Source organism: Loxodonta africana, chromosome 10 (assembly GCF_030014295.1).
Source record: "Loxodonta africana isolate mLoxAfr1 chromosome 10, mLoxAfr1.hap2, whole genome shotgun sequence".
In the NCBI taxonomy this organism is placed as follows: Eukaryota; Metazoa; Chordata; class Mammalia; order Proboscidea; family Elephantidae; genus Loxodonta; species Loxodonta africana.
In genome coordinates, this window is record NC_087351.1 from 2,326,647 (window position 1) to 2,340,986 (window position 14,340).

The following is a 14,340-nucleotide window of genomic DNA, read 5'->3' on the forward strand; positions in this document are numbered from 1 at the left end:
TAGGGTCAGGGTTAGGCGGAGATTTAGTGTTATATTTAGTTTTAGGGTTAGAGTTAGGGTGAAGTTTATGTTAAGCGTGAGGGTTAGGGTTAGGGGTTAGGGTTCAGGTTATGGTCCGGGTTAGGGTTAGGTTTACATTTAGGGTTAGGTTTAAGTTTAGTTTTATTTTTGGTTAAGGTTAGGGTTTGGATGAAGTTAGGGGAGGTTTAGGGTCATGGTTAGGGTGAATTTTGGTTAAGAGTGAGGGTTCAGTTTAGGGTTAGGTTTACGGTTTGTGTTAGGCATTGTGGTTGGTGTGAGGATTAGGTTTAGGATTAGGGTTGGGTAGGGTTAGGATTATGGTTATGGTAAGGTGTTAGGGATTAGAGGAGTAGTTTTGGGTTAGGGCTTGGGTGAGGGTTCCGGTTAGGCATTGTGGTTCTGGTCATGGTTAGGTTTGGTTTAGGGTTAGGGTTAGTTTTATGATTAGGTTTCGGGTTAGTGTTAGAGTTAGGGTTAGGCTTTGGTGCTAGGGGTTAGGTTTTGGGTTAGGGTTATCGTTAGGGCTTAGGTTTTCAGGTGAGTGTTAGGGTTAGGGTTAGGGATAGCATTAGGGTTAGCTTTTGGGGGTACGGTTAGGGGTTAGGTGAGGGTTACAGTTAGTATTGCAGTTAAGGTTAGGTTTTAGGACAAGTGTTAGGATTAGGGTTAGAGTTAGAGTTAGGGTTAGGTTTAGGGTTAGGTGCAGGGTAAGTTTTAGGTTTAAGTCCTGGTTTAGGGTTAGAGTTAGTGTTCTCTTTAGGGTCAAGTTTAGAGTTCGGGTTAGGTTTAGGATTAGGTCTATTGTTGGGCTTAGGATTAGGGTTAGGTTCAGAACTATTGTAAGGCTTAGGTTTAGGGTTACAGATGGACTAGCTTTACGGTTAGAGTTAGGTTTAAGGTTAGGGTTTGGGCTAGGTTTACGTTTACGGTTATGGTTAGGGTTAGGATTTGGTTGAAGTTTAGCATAGGCTGAGGGTTACTTTTAGGGTTAGGGCTAGAGTTTGGGTTTGTGTTCAGGTTAGTGTTATGGTTAGATTTAGGGTCCAGTTTAGGGTTAGGGGTTATGTTTAGTGTTAGGGTTAGTTTTAGGTTTAGGGTTAGTGTGAAGTTTAGGTTAAGGGTGAGAGTTAGGGTTAGGGTTAGGATTAGGGTTAGTGTTAGACGTTAGGTTTAGGCTGCTAGTTTTAGGTTTATGGTTAGGGTAGGTTTAAGTTTAGGGTTAATGTTAGGGTTAGTGTTAGATTAGGGTTACTGTTCGTGTTAGGGTTACAGTTAGGGTTAGGGATAGCATTAGGTTTAGGGTTAGGAATATAGTTAGGGGTTAGGGTGAGGGTTGGGGATATGGTGAGGGTTAGGTTTAGGTTTACAGTTAAGGTGAGGGTTTAGGGTAATTGTTATGGTTAGGGTTAGAGTTAGGGTCATGGTGAAGTTTCAGTTAATAGTGGGGTTCAGGGTTAATGTTAGATTTAGGGTTAAGGTTAGTGTTAGGGTTAGGTTTAGGTTAGAGTTAAGGTAGCGGTCAGGTTAGGGTTAAGACTAGGTTTACGGTAAAGTGTAAGGCTAGGTTAGGGTTAGGTTTAGAGTTAGTGCTAGGGTTTAGGGTTAGGGTTAAGGTCAGGTTTAGAGTTATTGTTAGGTTTACGGTTAAGGTTAGGGTAGAGTTAAGGTTAAGTTGAAGGTTAGGGTAAGAGTTAGGTTTATGTCAGGTTTAGGGTTAGGATGAGGGATAGGGTTAGGGTTAGGGAAAGGGTTAGGGTTTTGTGTGAGGATTAGTGTTATGTTTACATTAAGCTGATGTTTTTGGGTGTTACAGTAATGTTTAGGGTTAGAGTTAGGTTAGGTTTAGAGTTAGGGCTAGAGTATGGTGATAGTGCTTTAGGTTTAGGTTTAGGGTGGAATTTAGGTTAAGGATGAGGGTTAGGGTTGGGGTAGGTGTTTGGATTAAGGTTAGGGTCAGGTTTAAGGTTTTGGTTTAGAGTTCAGGTTAGATTCAGGGTTAGGGTTAGATTTAGGTTTAGGGTTAGGGTTAGGTTTAGTGTTAGTTTAGCTTAGGGTTAGGGTTTGAATGAAGTTAGGGTAGGTTTAGGGTTATGGTTAGGTTGAAATTTTGGTTAAGTGTGAGGGTTTGGTTTCGGGTTAGGATTAGAGTTAGGGTTAGTGGTTAAGGTTAGGTTTAGGGTTAAGGTTAGGTTTAGGCTAAGCATTAGGGTTAGAGTTAGGGTTAGTGGTTAGTGTTTCAGTTAGGTTTAGGATAGGGTTATAATTAGGGTTAAGTTTAGGGTTACGGTAAGAGTTAGATTTACGTTTACAGTTAAGGTGAGGGTTTTGCGTAACTGTTACGGTTAGGGTTAGGGCTAGGTTTAGGGTTAGAGTTGGGTTAGGGGTTAGGTTTAGGTTAAGTTTATGGTAGGCTTAAAGTTAGGGTTAAGGTTAGGTTAGGGTTAGGGTCAGGGTTAGGATTAGAATTAGGTTTCGGGCAAGGGTTAGTGTCAGAGTTATTATAAGGGTTAGGTTTAGGGTTACAGATGGGCCAAGGTTAAGGTTAGGGTTAGGTTTAGGGGTTGGATTAGGGTTAAAGTTAGGGTTAGCTTTAGGTTAGGGATAGGGTGAAGTAAAGTAGGGTGAGGGTTAGGGATATGGCTAAGGTTTGGGTTCGTTTTCAGGTTAGTGTTAAGTTTAAGTTTAGGGTTAGCGTTAAGTTTATGGGTTCTGTTTAGTTTTAGGGTTAGGGTTAGATTTTAGGTTAGGGTTAAGTGTAACAGTTAGGGTTACGATTTGTGTTAGGCATTGTGGTTGGGGTGAGTGTTAGGTTTATGGTTAGGGTTGGGTAGAGTTAGGATTATGGTTATGGTAAGGTGATAGGGTTTAGAGGTGTAGTTTAGGGTTAGGGTTTGGGTGAGGGTTTCGGTTAGGCATTGTGGTTCTGGTCATGGTTAAGTTTGGTTCAGAGTTAGGGTTAGGTTTATGATTAGGTTTCGGGTTAGTGTTAGAGTTAGGGTGAGGGATAGTGTTAAGGTTTAGGTTAGGCTTTGGTGTTATGGGTTAGGGTTTGCGTTAGGGTTTGCGTTAGAAAGAAAAGAGAATAGCAAGAGGCCTTTTCTCCCCGGCTGCTTTCCCAAGCCCTTCCAGCTAAAACTATGTCGTTGCTCCTCTGGAAGGATCCCTGCACCGCGAAGTAGGTTTTCAGAAGAAGCCCTGCGTTTGCAAGAGCAAAGGAGCAATTCGTTGCAGGAAAGAGGAAGGAAAGAAAGTTTCTCTCCCTCTGCCTGCTTTGCTCAGAGGACTGGATGAAGTCAGGGAGTTCTCCCTTTCACTGAGAAACGTGCGGGCTGCTGTTGCCTGTGCGCTCTCTTCTTTGCAAAAGAGTCTGCAGTTCCACGCTTTGAACCGTGGAAAGGCGCCGGGCTCTACTAAGACTTCCCCGGGCGCTTCGTTTGCCCTGGGCCAAAGCGAACCTTCACAATAGCTGAAAGCTAACACTGCATACTCGTTCCACTTCCAGAACAGGGCTACCGCGAAGCAGTTCTCCGGGAGAAAACGGCCCTTCGCGAAGGGCAGATCTGCCGAGCTCATTGCGGGAAAGCGACAGCAAAGGACGCTTTTCTCCCTCTAACCGCTTTCGTCAGAGGAACGGGGGAAGTCACAGTGTTCTTTCTCTCACTGAGATACACAAAATCTGACGTTGCTTCTTTGCTCCGTTGCTGGCGAAGAACTGAAACGGACATACATTCCTGTGGGGAAACACAGGGCTTTGCTAGGATTTCTCTAGGCAGTGTGTTTTCCCTGGGCCTCACTGTATCAACACTATCTCGCAATGGCAGCACTGCATGGGATTTCCTCTGCCAGGAGAGAGCTGCTGCTTTGTAGTTTGTGCTGGGAAACCTTGCTTTGGCAAGTGCGAATTGACCGCATTCAGGCAGAAAGAAAAGAGAATAGCAAGAGGCCTTTTCTCCCCGGCTGCTTTCCCAAGCCCTTCCAGCTAAAACTATGCCGTTGCTCCTCTGGAAGGATCCCTGCACCGCGACGTAGTTTCTCAGAAGAAGCCCTGCGTTTGCAAGAGCAAAGGAGGAATTCGTTGCAGGAAAGAGGAAGGAAAGAAAGTTTCTCTCCCTCTGCCTGCTTTGCTCAGAGGACTGGATGAAGTCAGGGAGTTCTCCCTTTCACTGAGAAACGTGCGGGCTGCTGTTGCCTGTGCGGTCTCTTATTTGCACAAGAGTCTGCAGTTCCACGCTTTGAACCGTGGAAAGGCGCCGGGCTCTGCTAAGACTTCCCCGGGCGCTTCGTTTGCCCTGGGCCAAAGCTAGCCTTCACAATAGCTGAACGCTAACACTGCATACTCGTTCCACTTCCAGAACAGGGCTACCGCGAAGCAGTTCTCCGGGGGAAAACGGCCCTTTGCGAAGGGCAGATCTGCCGAGCTCATTGCGGGAAAGCGACAGCAAAGGACGCTTTTCTCCCTCTAACCGCTTTCGTCAGAGGAACGGGGGAAGTCACAGTGTTCTTTCTCTCACTGAGATACACACAATCTGACGTTGCTTCTTTGCTCCGTTGCTGGCGAAGAACTGAAACGGACATACATTCCTGTGGGGAAACACAGGGCTTTGCTAGGATTTCTCTAGGCAGTGTGTTTTCCCTGGGCCTCACTGTATCAACACTATCTCGCAAGGGCAGCACTGCATGGGATTTCCTCTGCCAGGAGAGAGCTGCTGCTTTGTAGTTTGTGCTGGGAAACCTTGCTTTGGCAAGTGTGAATTGACTGCATTCAGGCAGAAAGAAAAGAGAATAGCAAGAGGCCTTTTCTCCCCGGCTGCTTTCCCAAGCCCTTCCAGCTAAAACTATGTCGTTGCTCCTCTGGAAGGATCCCTGCACCGTGACGTAGGTTTTCAGAAGAAGCCCTGCGTTTGCAAGAGCAAATGAGGAATTCGTTGCAGGAAAGAGGAAGGAAAGAAAGTTTCTCTCCCTCTGCCTGCTTTGCTCAGAGGACTGGATGAAGTCAGGGAGTTCTCCCTTTCACTGAGAAAGGTTCAGGCTGCTGATGCCTGTGCGCTCTCTTCTTTGCAAAAGAGTCTGCAGTTCCACGCTTTGAACCGTGGAAAGGCGCCGGTTTCTGCTAAGACTTCCCCGGGCGCTTCGTTTGCCGTGGGCCAAAGCTAGCCTTCACAATAGCTGAACGTTAACACTGCATACTCCTTCCCCTTCCAGATCAGGGCTACCGCGAAGCAGTTCTCCGGGGGAAAACGGCCCTTCGCGAAGGGCAGATCTGTAGAGCTCATTGCGGGAAAGCGAAAGCAAAGGACGCTTTTCTCCCTCTAACCGCTTTCGTCAGAGGAACGGGGGAAGTCACAGTGTTCTTTCTCTCACTGAGATACACACAATCTGACGTTGCCTCTGAGCTCCGTTGCTGGCAAAGAACGGAAACTGACATGCATTCGTGTGGGGAAACACAGGGCTTTGCTAGGATTTCTCTAGGCAGTGTGTTTTCCCTGGGACTCACTGTAGCAACACTATCTCGCCAGGGCAACACTGCGTGGGATTTCCTCTGCCAGGAGAGAGCTGCTGCTTTGTAGTTTGTGCTGGGAATCCTTGCTTTGGCAAGTGCCATTTGACCGCATTCAGGCAGAAAGAAAAGAGAACAGCAAGCGGCCTTTTCTCCCCGGCTGCTCTGCCAAGCCCTTCCAGCTAAAACTATGTCGTTGCTCCTCTGGAGGGATCCCTGTACGGTGACGTAGTTTCTCAGAAGAAGCCCTGCGTTTGCAAGAGCAAATGAGGAATTCGTTGCAGGAAAGAGGACGGAAAGAAAGTTTCTCTCCCTCTGCCTGCTTTGCTCAGAGGACTGGATGAAGTCAGGGAGTTCTCCCTTTCACTGAGAAACGTGCGGGCTGCTGTTGCCTGTGCGCTCTCCTCTTTGCACTAGAGTCTGCAGTTCCACGCTTTGAACCGTGGAAAGGCGCCGGGCTCTGCTAAGACTTCCCCGGGCGCTTCGTTTGCCCTGGGCCAAAGCGAGCCTTCACATTAGCTGAACGCTAACACTGCATACTCGTTCCACTTCCAGAACAGGGCTACCGCGAGGCAGTTCTCCGGGGGAAAACGGCCCTTCGCGAAGGGCAGATCTGTGGAGCTCATTGCGGGAAAGCGAAAGCAAAGGACGCTTTTCTCCCTCTAACTGCTTTCGTCAGAGGAACGGGGGAAGTCACAGTGTTCTTTCTCTCACTGAGATACACACAATCTGACGTTGCCTCTGAGCTCCGTTGCTGGCAAAGAACTGAAATGGACATACATTCCTGTGGGGAAACACAGGGCTTTGCTAGGATTTCTCTAGGCAGTGTGTTTTCCCTGGGCCTCGCTGTAGCAACACTATCTCGCAAGGGCAGCACTGCATGGGATTTCCTCTGCCAGGAGAGAGCTGCTGCTTTGTAGCTTGTGCTGGGAAACCTTGCTTTGGCAAGTGCGAATTGACTGCATTCAGGCAGAAAGAAAAGAGAATAGCAAGAGGCCTTTTCTCCCCGGCTGCTTTCCCAAGCCCTTCCAGCTAAAACTATGTCGTTGCTCCTCTGGAGGGATCCCTGCACCGCGACGTAGTTTCTCAGAAGAAGCCCTGCGTTTGCAAGAGCAAATGAGGAATTCGTTGCAGGAAAGAGGAAGGAAAGAAAGTTTCTCTCCCTCTGCCTGCTTTGCTCAGAGGACTGGATGAAGTCAGGGAGTTCTCCCTTTCACTGAGAAACGTGCGGGCTGCTGTTGCCTGTGCGCTCTCTTCTTTGCAAAAGAGTCTGCTGTTTCACGCTTTGAACCGTGGAAAGGCGCTGGGCTCTGCTAAGACTTCCCCCGGCGCTTCGTTTGCCCTGGGCCAAAGGGAGCCTTCACAATAGCTGAACGCTAACACTGCATACTCGTTCCACTTCCAGAACAGGGCTACCGCGAGGCAGTTCTCCAGGGGAAAACGGCCCTTCGCGAAGGGCAGATCTGCCGAGCTCACTGCGGGAAAGCGAAAGCAAAGGACGCTTTTCTCCCTCTAACCGCTTTCGTCAGAGGAACGGGGGAAGTCACAGTGTTCTTTCTCTCACTGAGATACACACAATCTGATGTTGCGTCTGAGCTCCGTTGCTGGCAAAGAACTGAAACTGACATACATTCCTGTGGGGAAACACAGGGCTTTGCTAGGATTTCTCTAGGCAGTCTGTTTTCCCTGGGCCTCGCTGTAGCAACACTATCTCGCCAGGGCAACACTGCATGGGATTTCCTCTGCCAGGAGAGAGCTGCTGCTTTGTAGTTTGTGCTGGGAAACCTTGCTTTGGCAAGTGCCAATTGACCGCATTCAGGCAGAAAGAAAAGAGAATCGCAAGAGGCCTTTTCTCCCCGGCTGCTCTGCCAAGCCCTTCCAGCTAAAACTATGCCGTTGCTCCTCTGGAAGGATCCCTGCACCGCGACGTAGTTTTTCAGAAGAAGCCTTGCGTTTGCAAGAGCAAAGGAGGAATTCGTTGCAGGAAAGAGGAAGGAAAGAAAGTTTCTCTCCCTCTGCCTGCTTTGCTCAGAGGACTGGATGAAGTCAGGGAGTTCTCCCTTTCACTGAGAAACGTGCGGGCTGCTGTTGCCTGTGCGCTCTCTTCTTTGCAAAAGAGTCTGCTGTTCCACGCTTTGAACCGTGGAAAGGCGCCGGGCTCTGCTAAGATTTCCCCCGGCGCTTCGTTTGCCCTGGGCCAAAGCGAGCCTTCACAATAGCTGAACGCTAACACTGCATACTCGTTCCACTTCCAGAACAGGGCTACCGCGAGGCAGTTCTCCGGGGGAAAACGGCCCTTCGCGAAGGGCAGATCTGCCGAGCTCACTGCGGGAAAGCGAAAGCAAAGGACGCTTTTCTCCCTCTAACCGCTTTCGTCAGAGGAACGGGGGAAGTCACAGTGTTCTTTCTCTCACTGAGATACACACAATCTGACGTTGCCTGTGAGCTCCGTTGCTGGCAAAGAACTGAAACTGACATACATTCCTGTGGGGAAACACAGGGCTTTGCTAGGATTTCTCTAGGCAGTGCGTTTTCCCTGGGCCTCACTGTAGCAACACTATCTCGCCAGGGCAACACTGCATGGGATTTCCTCTGCCAGGAGAGAGCTGCTGCTTTGTAGTTTGTGCTGGGAAACCTTGCTTTGGCAAGTGCCAATTGACCGCAGTGAGGCAGAAAGAAAAGAGAATAGCAAGAGGCCTTTACTCCCCGGCTGCTCTGCCAAGCCCTTCCAGCTAAAACTATGTCGTTGCTCCTCTGGAAGGATCCCTGCACCGTGACGTAGTTTTTCAGAAGAAGCCTTGCGTTTGCAAGAGCAAAGGAGGAATTCGTTGCAGGAAAGAGGAAGGAAAGAAAGTTTCTCTCCTTCTGCCTGCTTTGCTCAGAGGACTGGATGAAGTCAGGGAGTTCTCCCTTTCACTGAGAAACGTGCGGGCTGCTGTTGCCTGTGCGCTCTCTTCTTTGCAAAAGAGTCTGCAGTTCCACGCTTTGAACCGTGGAAAGGCGCCGGGCTCTGCTAAGATTTCCCACGGCGCTTCGTTTGCCCTGGGCCAAAGCGATCCTTCACATTAGCTGAACGCTAACACTGCATACTCGTTCCACTTCCAGAACAGGGTACCGCGAGGCAGTTCTCCGGGGGAAAACGGCCCTTCGCGAAGGGCAGATCTGTCGAGCTCTTTGCGGGAAAGCGAAAGCAAAGGTCGCTTTTCTCTCTCTAACTGCTTTCGTCAGAGGAACGGGGGAAGTCACAGTGTTCTTTCTCTCACTGAGATACACACAATCTGACGTTGCCTCTGAGCTCCGTTGCTGGCAAAGAACTGAAACGGACATACATTCCTGTGGGGAAACACAGGGCTTTGCTAGGATTTCTCTAGGCAGTGTGTTTTCCCTGGGCCTCACTGTAGCAACACTATCTCGCCAGGGCAACACTGCATGGGATTTCCTCTGCCAGGCGAGAGCTGCTGCTTTGTAGTTTGTGCTGGGAAACCTTGCTTTGGCAAGTGCCAATTGACCGCATTCAGGCAGAAAGAAAAGAGAATCGCAGGAGGCCTTTTCTCCCCGGCTGCTCTGCCAAGCCCTTCCAGCTAAAACTATGTCGTTGCTCCTCTGGAAGGATCCCTGCACCGTGACGTAGTTTTTCAGAAGAAGCCTTGCGTTTGCAAGAGCAAAGGAGGAATTCGTTGCAGGAAAGAGGAAGGAAAGAAAGTTTCTCTCCTTCTGCCTGCTTTGCTCAGAGGACTGGATGAAGTCAGGGAGTTCTCCCTTTCACTGAGAAACGTGCGGGCTGCTGTTGCCTGTGCGCTCTCTTCTTTGCAAAAGAGTCTGCAGTTCCACGCTTTGAACCGTGGAAAGGTGCCGGGCTCTGCTAAGATTTCCCACGGCGCTTCGTTTGCCCTGGGCCAAAGCGATCCTTCACATTAGCTGAACGCTAACACTGCATACTCGTTCCACTTCCAGAACAGGGTACCGCGAGGCAGTTCTCCGGGGGAAAACGGCCCTTCGCGAAGGGCAGATCTGTCGAGCTCTTTGCGGGAAAGCGAAAGCAAAGGTCGCTTTTCTCTCTCTAACTGCTTTCCTCAGAGGAACGGGGGAAGTCACAGTGTTCTTTCTCTCACTGAGATACACACAATCTGACGTTGCCTCTGAGCTCCGTTGCTGGCAAAGAACTGAAACGGACATACATTCCTGTGGGGAAACACAGGGCTTTGCTAGGATTTCTCTAGGCAGTGTGTTTTCCCTGGGCCTCACTGTAGCAACACTATCTCACCAGGGCAACACTGCATGGGATTTCCTCTGCCAGGAGAGAGCTGCTGCTTTGTAGTTTGTGCTGGGAAACCTTGCTTTGGCAAGTGCCAATTGACCGCAGTGAGGCAGAAAGAAAAGAGAATAGCAAGAGGCCTTTACTCCCCGGCTGCTCTGCCAAGCCCTTCCAGCTAAAACTATGTCGTTGCTCCTCTGGAAGGATCCCTGCACCGTGACGTAGTTTTTCAGAAGAAGCCTTGCGTTTGCAAGAGCAAAGGAGGAATTCGTTGCAGGAAAGAGGAAGGAAAGAAAGTTTCTCTCCTTCTGCCTGCTTTGCTCAGAGGACTGGATGAAGTCAGGGAGTTCTCCCTTTCACTGAGAAACGTGCGGGCTGCTGTTGCCTGTGCGCTCTCTTCTTTGCAAAAGAGTCTGCAGTTCCACGCTTTGAACCGTGGAAAGGCGCCGGGCTCTGCTAAGATTTCCCACGGCGCTTCGTTTGCCCTGGGCCAAAGCGATCCTTCACATTAGCTGAACGCTAACACTGCATACTCGTTCCACTTCCAGAACAGGGTACCGCGAGGCAGTTCTCCGGGGGAAAACGGCCCTTCGCGAAGGGCAGATCTGTCGAGCTCTTTGCGGGAAAGCGAAAGCAAAGGTCGCTTTTCTCTCTCTAACTGCTTTCGTCAGAGGAACGGGGGAAGTCACAGTGTTCTTTCTCTCACTGAGATACACACAATCTGACGTTGCCTCTGAGCTCCGTTGCTGGCAAAGAACTGAAACGGACATACATTCCTGTGGGGAAACACAGGGCTTTGCTAGGATTTCTCTAGGCAGTGTGTTTTCCCTGGGCCTCACTGTAGCAACACTATCTCGCCAGGGCAACACTGCATGGGATTTCCTCTGCCAGGCGAGAGCTGCTGCTTTGTAGTTTGTGCTGGGAAACCTTGCTTTGGCAAGTGCCAATTGACCGCAGTGAGACAGAAAGAAAAGAGAATAGCAAGAGGCCTTTTCTCCCCGGCTGCTCTGCCAATCCCTTCCAGCTAAAACTATGTCGTTGCTCCTCTGGAAGGATCCCTGCACCGTGACGTAGTTTTTCAGAAGAAGCCTTGCGTTTGCAAGAGCAAAGGAGGAATTCGTTGCAGGAAAGAGGAAGGAAAGAAAGTTTCTCTCCTTCTGCCTGCTTTGCTCAGAGGACTGGATGAAGTCAGGGAGTTCTCCCTTTCACTGAGAAACGTGCAGGCTGCTGTTGCCTGTGCGCTCTCTTCTTTGCACAAGAGTATGCAGTTCCACGCTTTGAACCGTGGAAAGGCGCCGGGCTCTGCTAAGATTTCCCGCGGCGCTTCGTTTGCCCTGGGCCAAGGCGAGCCTTCACAATAGCTGAACGCTAACACTGCATACTCGTTCCACTTCCAGAACAGGGCTACCGCGAGGCAGTTCTCCGGGGGAAAACGGCCCTTCGCGAAGGGCAGATCTGCCGAGCTCACTGCGGGAAAGCGAAAGCAAAGGACGCTTTTCTCCCTCTAACCGCTTTCGTCAGAGGAACGGGGGAACTGACAGTGTTCTTTCTCTCACTGAGATACACACAATCTGACGTTGCCTCTGAGCTCCGTTGCTGGCAAAGAACTGAAACTGACATACATTCCTGTGGGGAAACACAGGGTTTTGCTAGGATTTCTCTAGGCAGTCTGTTTTCCCTGGGCCTCGCTGTAGCAACACTATCGCGCCAGGGCAACACTGCATGGGATTTCCTCTGCCAGGAGGGAGCTGCTGCTTTGTAGTTTGTGCTGGGAAACCTTGCTTTGGCAAGTGCCAATTGACCGCATTCAGGCAGAAAGAAAAGAGAATCGCAAGAGGCCTTTTCTCCCCGGCTGCTCTGCCAAGCCCTTCCAGCTAAAACTATGCCGTTGCTCCTCTGGAAGGATCCCTGCACCGCGACGTAGTTTTTCAGAAGAAGCCTTGCGTTTGCAAGAGCAAAGGAGGAATATTGCAGGAAAGAGGAAGGAAAGAAAGTTTCTCTCCCTCTGCCTGCTTTGCTCAGAGGACTGGATGAAGTCAGGGAGTTCTCCCTTTCACTGAGAAACGTGCGGGCTGCTGTTGCCTGTGCGCTCTCTTCTTTGCAAAAGAGTCTGCTGTTCCACGCTTTGAACCGTGGAAAGGCGCCGGGCTCTGCTAAGACTTCCCCCGGCGCTTCGTTTGCCCTGGGCCAAAGCGAGCCTTCACAATAGCTGAACGCTAACACTGCATACTCGTTCCACTTCCAGAACAGGGCTACCGCGAGGCAGTTCTCCGGGGGAAAACGGCCCTTCGCGAAGGGCAGATCTGCCGAGCTCACTGCGGGAAAGCGAAAGCAAAGAACGCTTTTCTCCCTCTAACCGCTTTCGTCAGAGGAACGGGGGAAGTCACAGTGTTCTTTCTCTCTCTGAGATACACACAATCTGACGTTGCCTCTGAGCTCCGTTGCTGGCAAAGAACTGAAACTGACATACATTCCTGTGGGGAAACACAGGGCTTTGCTAGGATTTCTCTAGGCAGTCTGTTTTCCCTGGGCCTCGCTGTAGCAACACTATCTCGCCAGGGCAACACTGCATGGGATTTCCTCTGCCAGGAGAGAGCTGCTGCTTTGTAGTTTGTGCTGGGAAACCTTGCTTTGGCAAGTGCCAATTGACCGCATTCAGGCGGAAAGAAAAGAGAATCGCAAGAGGCTTTTTCTCCCCGGCTGCTCTGCCAAGCCCTTCCAGCTAAAACTATGCCGTTGCTCCTCTGGAAGGATCCCTGCACCGCGACGTAGTTTTTCCTAAGAAGCCTTGCGTTTGCAAGAGCAAAGGAGGAATTCGTTGCAGGAAAGAGGAAGGAAAGAAAGTTTCTCTCCCTCTGCCTGCTTTGCTCAGAGGACTGGATGAAGTCAGGGAGTTCTCCCTTTCACTGAGAAACGTGCGGGCTGCTGTTGCCTGTGCGCTCTCTTCTTTGCAAAAGAGTCTGCTGTTCCACGCTTTGAACCGTGGAAAGGCGCCGGGCTCTGCTAAGACTTCCCCCGGCGCTTCGTTTGCCCTGGGCCAAAGCGAGCCTTCACAATAGCTGAACGCTAACACTGCATACTCGTTCCACTTCCAGAACAGGGCTACCGCGAGGCAGTTCTCCGGGGGAAAACGGCCCTTCGCGAAGGGCAGATCTGCCGAGCTCACTGCGGGAAAGCGAAAGCAAAGGACGCTTTTCTCCCTCTAACCGCTTTCGTCAGAGGAACGGGGGAAGTCACAGTGTTCTTTCTCTCACTGAGATACGCACAATCTGACGTTGCCTCTGAGCTCCGTTGCTGGCAAAGAACTGAAACTGACATACATTCCTGTGGGGAAACACAGGGCTTTGCTAGGATTTCTCTAGGCAGTCTGTTTTCCCTGGGCCTCGCTGTAGCAACACTATCTCGCCAGGGCAACACTGCATGGGATTTCCTCTGCCAGGAGAGAGCTGCTGCTTTGTAGTTTGTGCTGGGAAACCTTGCTTTGGCAAGTGCCAATTGACCGCATTCAGGCGGAAAGAAAAGAGAATCGCAGGAGGCCTTTTCTCCCCGGCTGCTCTGCCAAGCCCTTCCAGCTAAAACTATGCCGTTGCTCCTCTGGAAGGATCCCTGCACCGCGACGTAGTTTTTCAGAAGAAGCCTTGCGTTTGCAAGAGCAAAGGAGGAATTCGTTGCAGGAAAGAGGAAGGAAAGAAAGTTTCTCTCCCTCTGCCTGCTTTGCTCAGAGGACTGGATGAAGTCAGGGAGTTCTCCCTTTCACTGAGAAACGTGCGGGCTGCTGTTGCCTGTGCCCTCTCTTCTTTGCAAAAGAGTCTGCTGTTCCACGCTTTGAACCGTGGAAAGGCGCCGGGCTCTGCTAAGACTTCCCCCGGCGCTTCGTTTGCCCTGGGCCAAAGCGAGCCTTCACAATAGCTGAACGCTAACACTGCATACTCGTTCCACTTCCAGAACAGGGCTACCGCGAGGCAGTTCTCCGGGAGAAAACGGCCCTTCGCGAAGGGCAGATCTGCCGAGCTCACTGCGGGAAAGCGAAAGCAAAGGACGCTTTTCTCCCTCTAACCGCTTTCGTCAGAGGAACGGGGGAAGTCACAGTGTTCTTTCTCTCACTGAGATACACACAATCTGATGTTGCGTCTGAGCTCCGTTGCTGGCAAAGAACTGAAACTGACATACATTCCTGTGGGGAAACACAGGGCTTTGCTAGGATTTCTCTAGGCAGTCTGTTTTCCCTGGGCCTCGCTGTAGCAACACTATCTCGCCAGGGCAACACTGCATGGGATTTCCTCTGCCAGGAGAGAGCTGCTGCTTTGTAGTTTGTGCTGGGAAACCTTGCTTTGGCAAGTGCCAATTGACCGCATTCAGGCAGAAAGAAAAGAGAATCGCAGGAGGCCTTTTCTCCCCGGCTGCTCTGCCAAGCCCTTCCAGCTAAAACTATGCCGTTGCTCCTCTGGAAGGATCCCTGCACCGCGACGTAGTTTTTCAGAAGAAGCCTTGCGTTTGCAAGAGCAAAGGAGGAATTCGTTGCAGGAAAGAGGAAGGAAAGAAAGTTTCTCTCCCTCTGCCTGCTTTG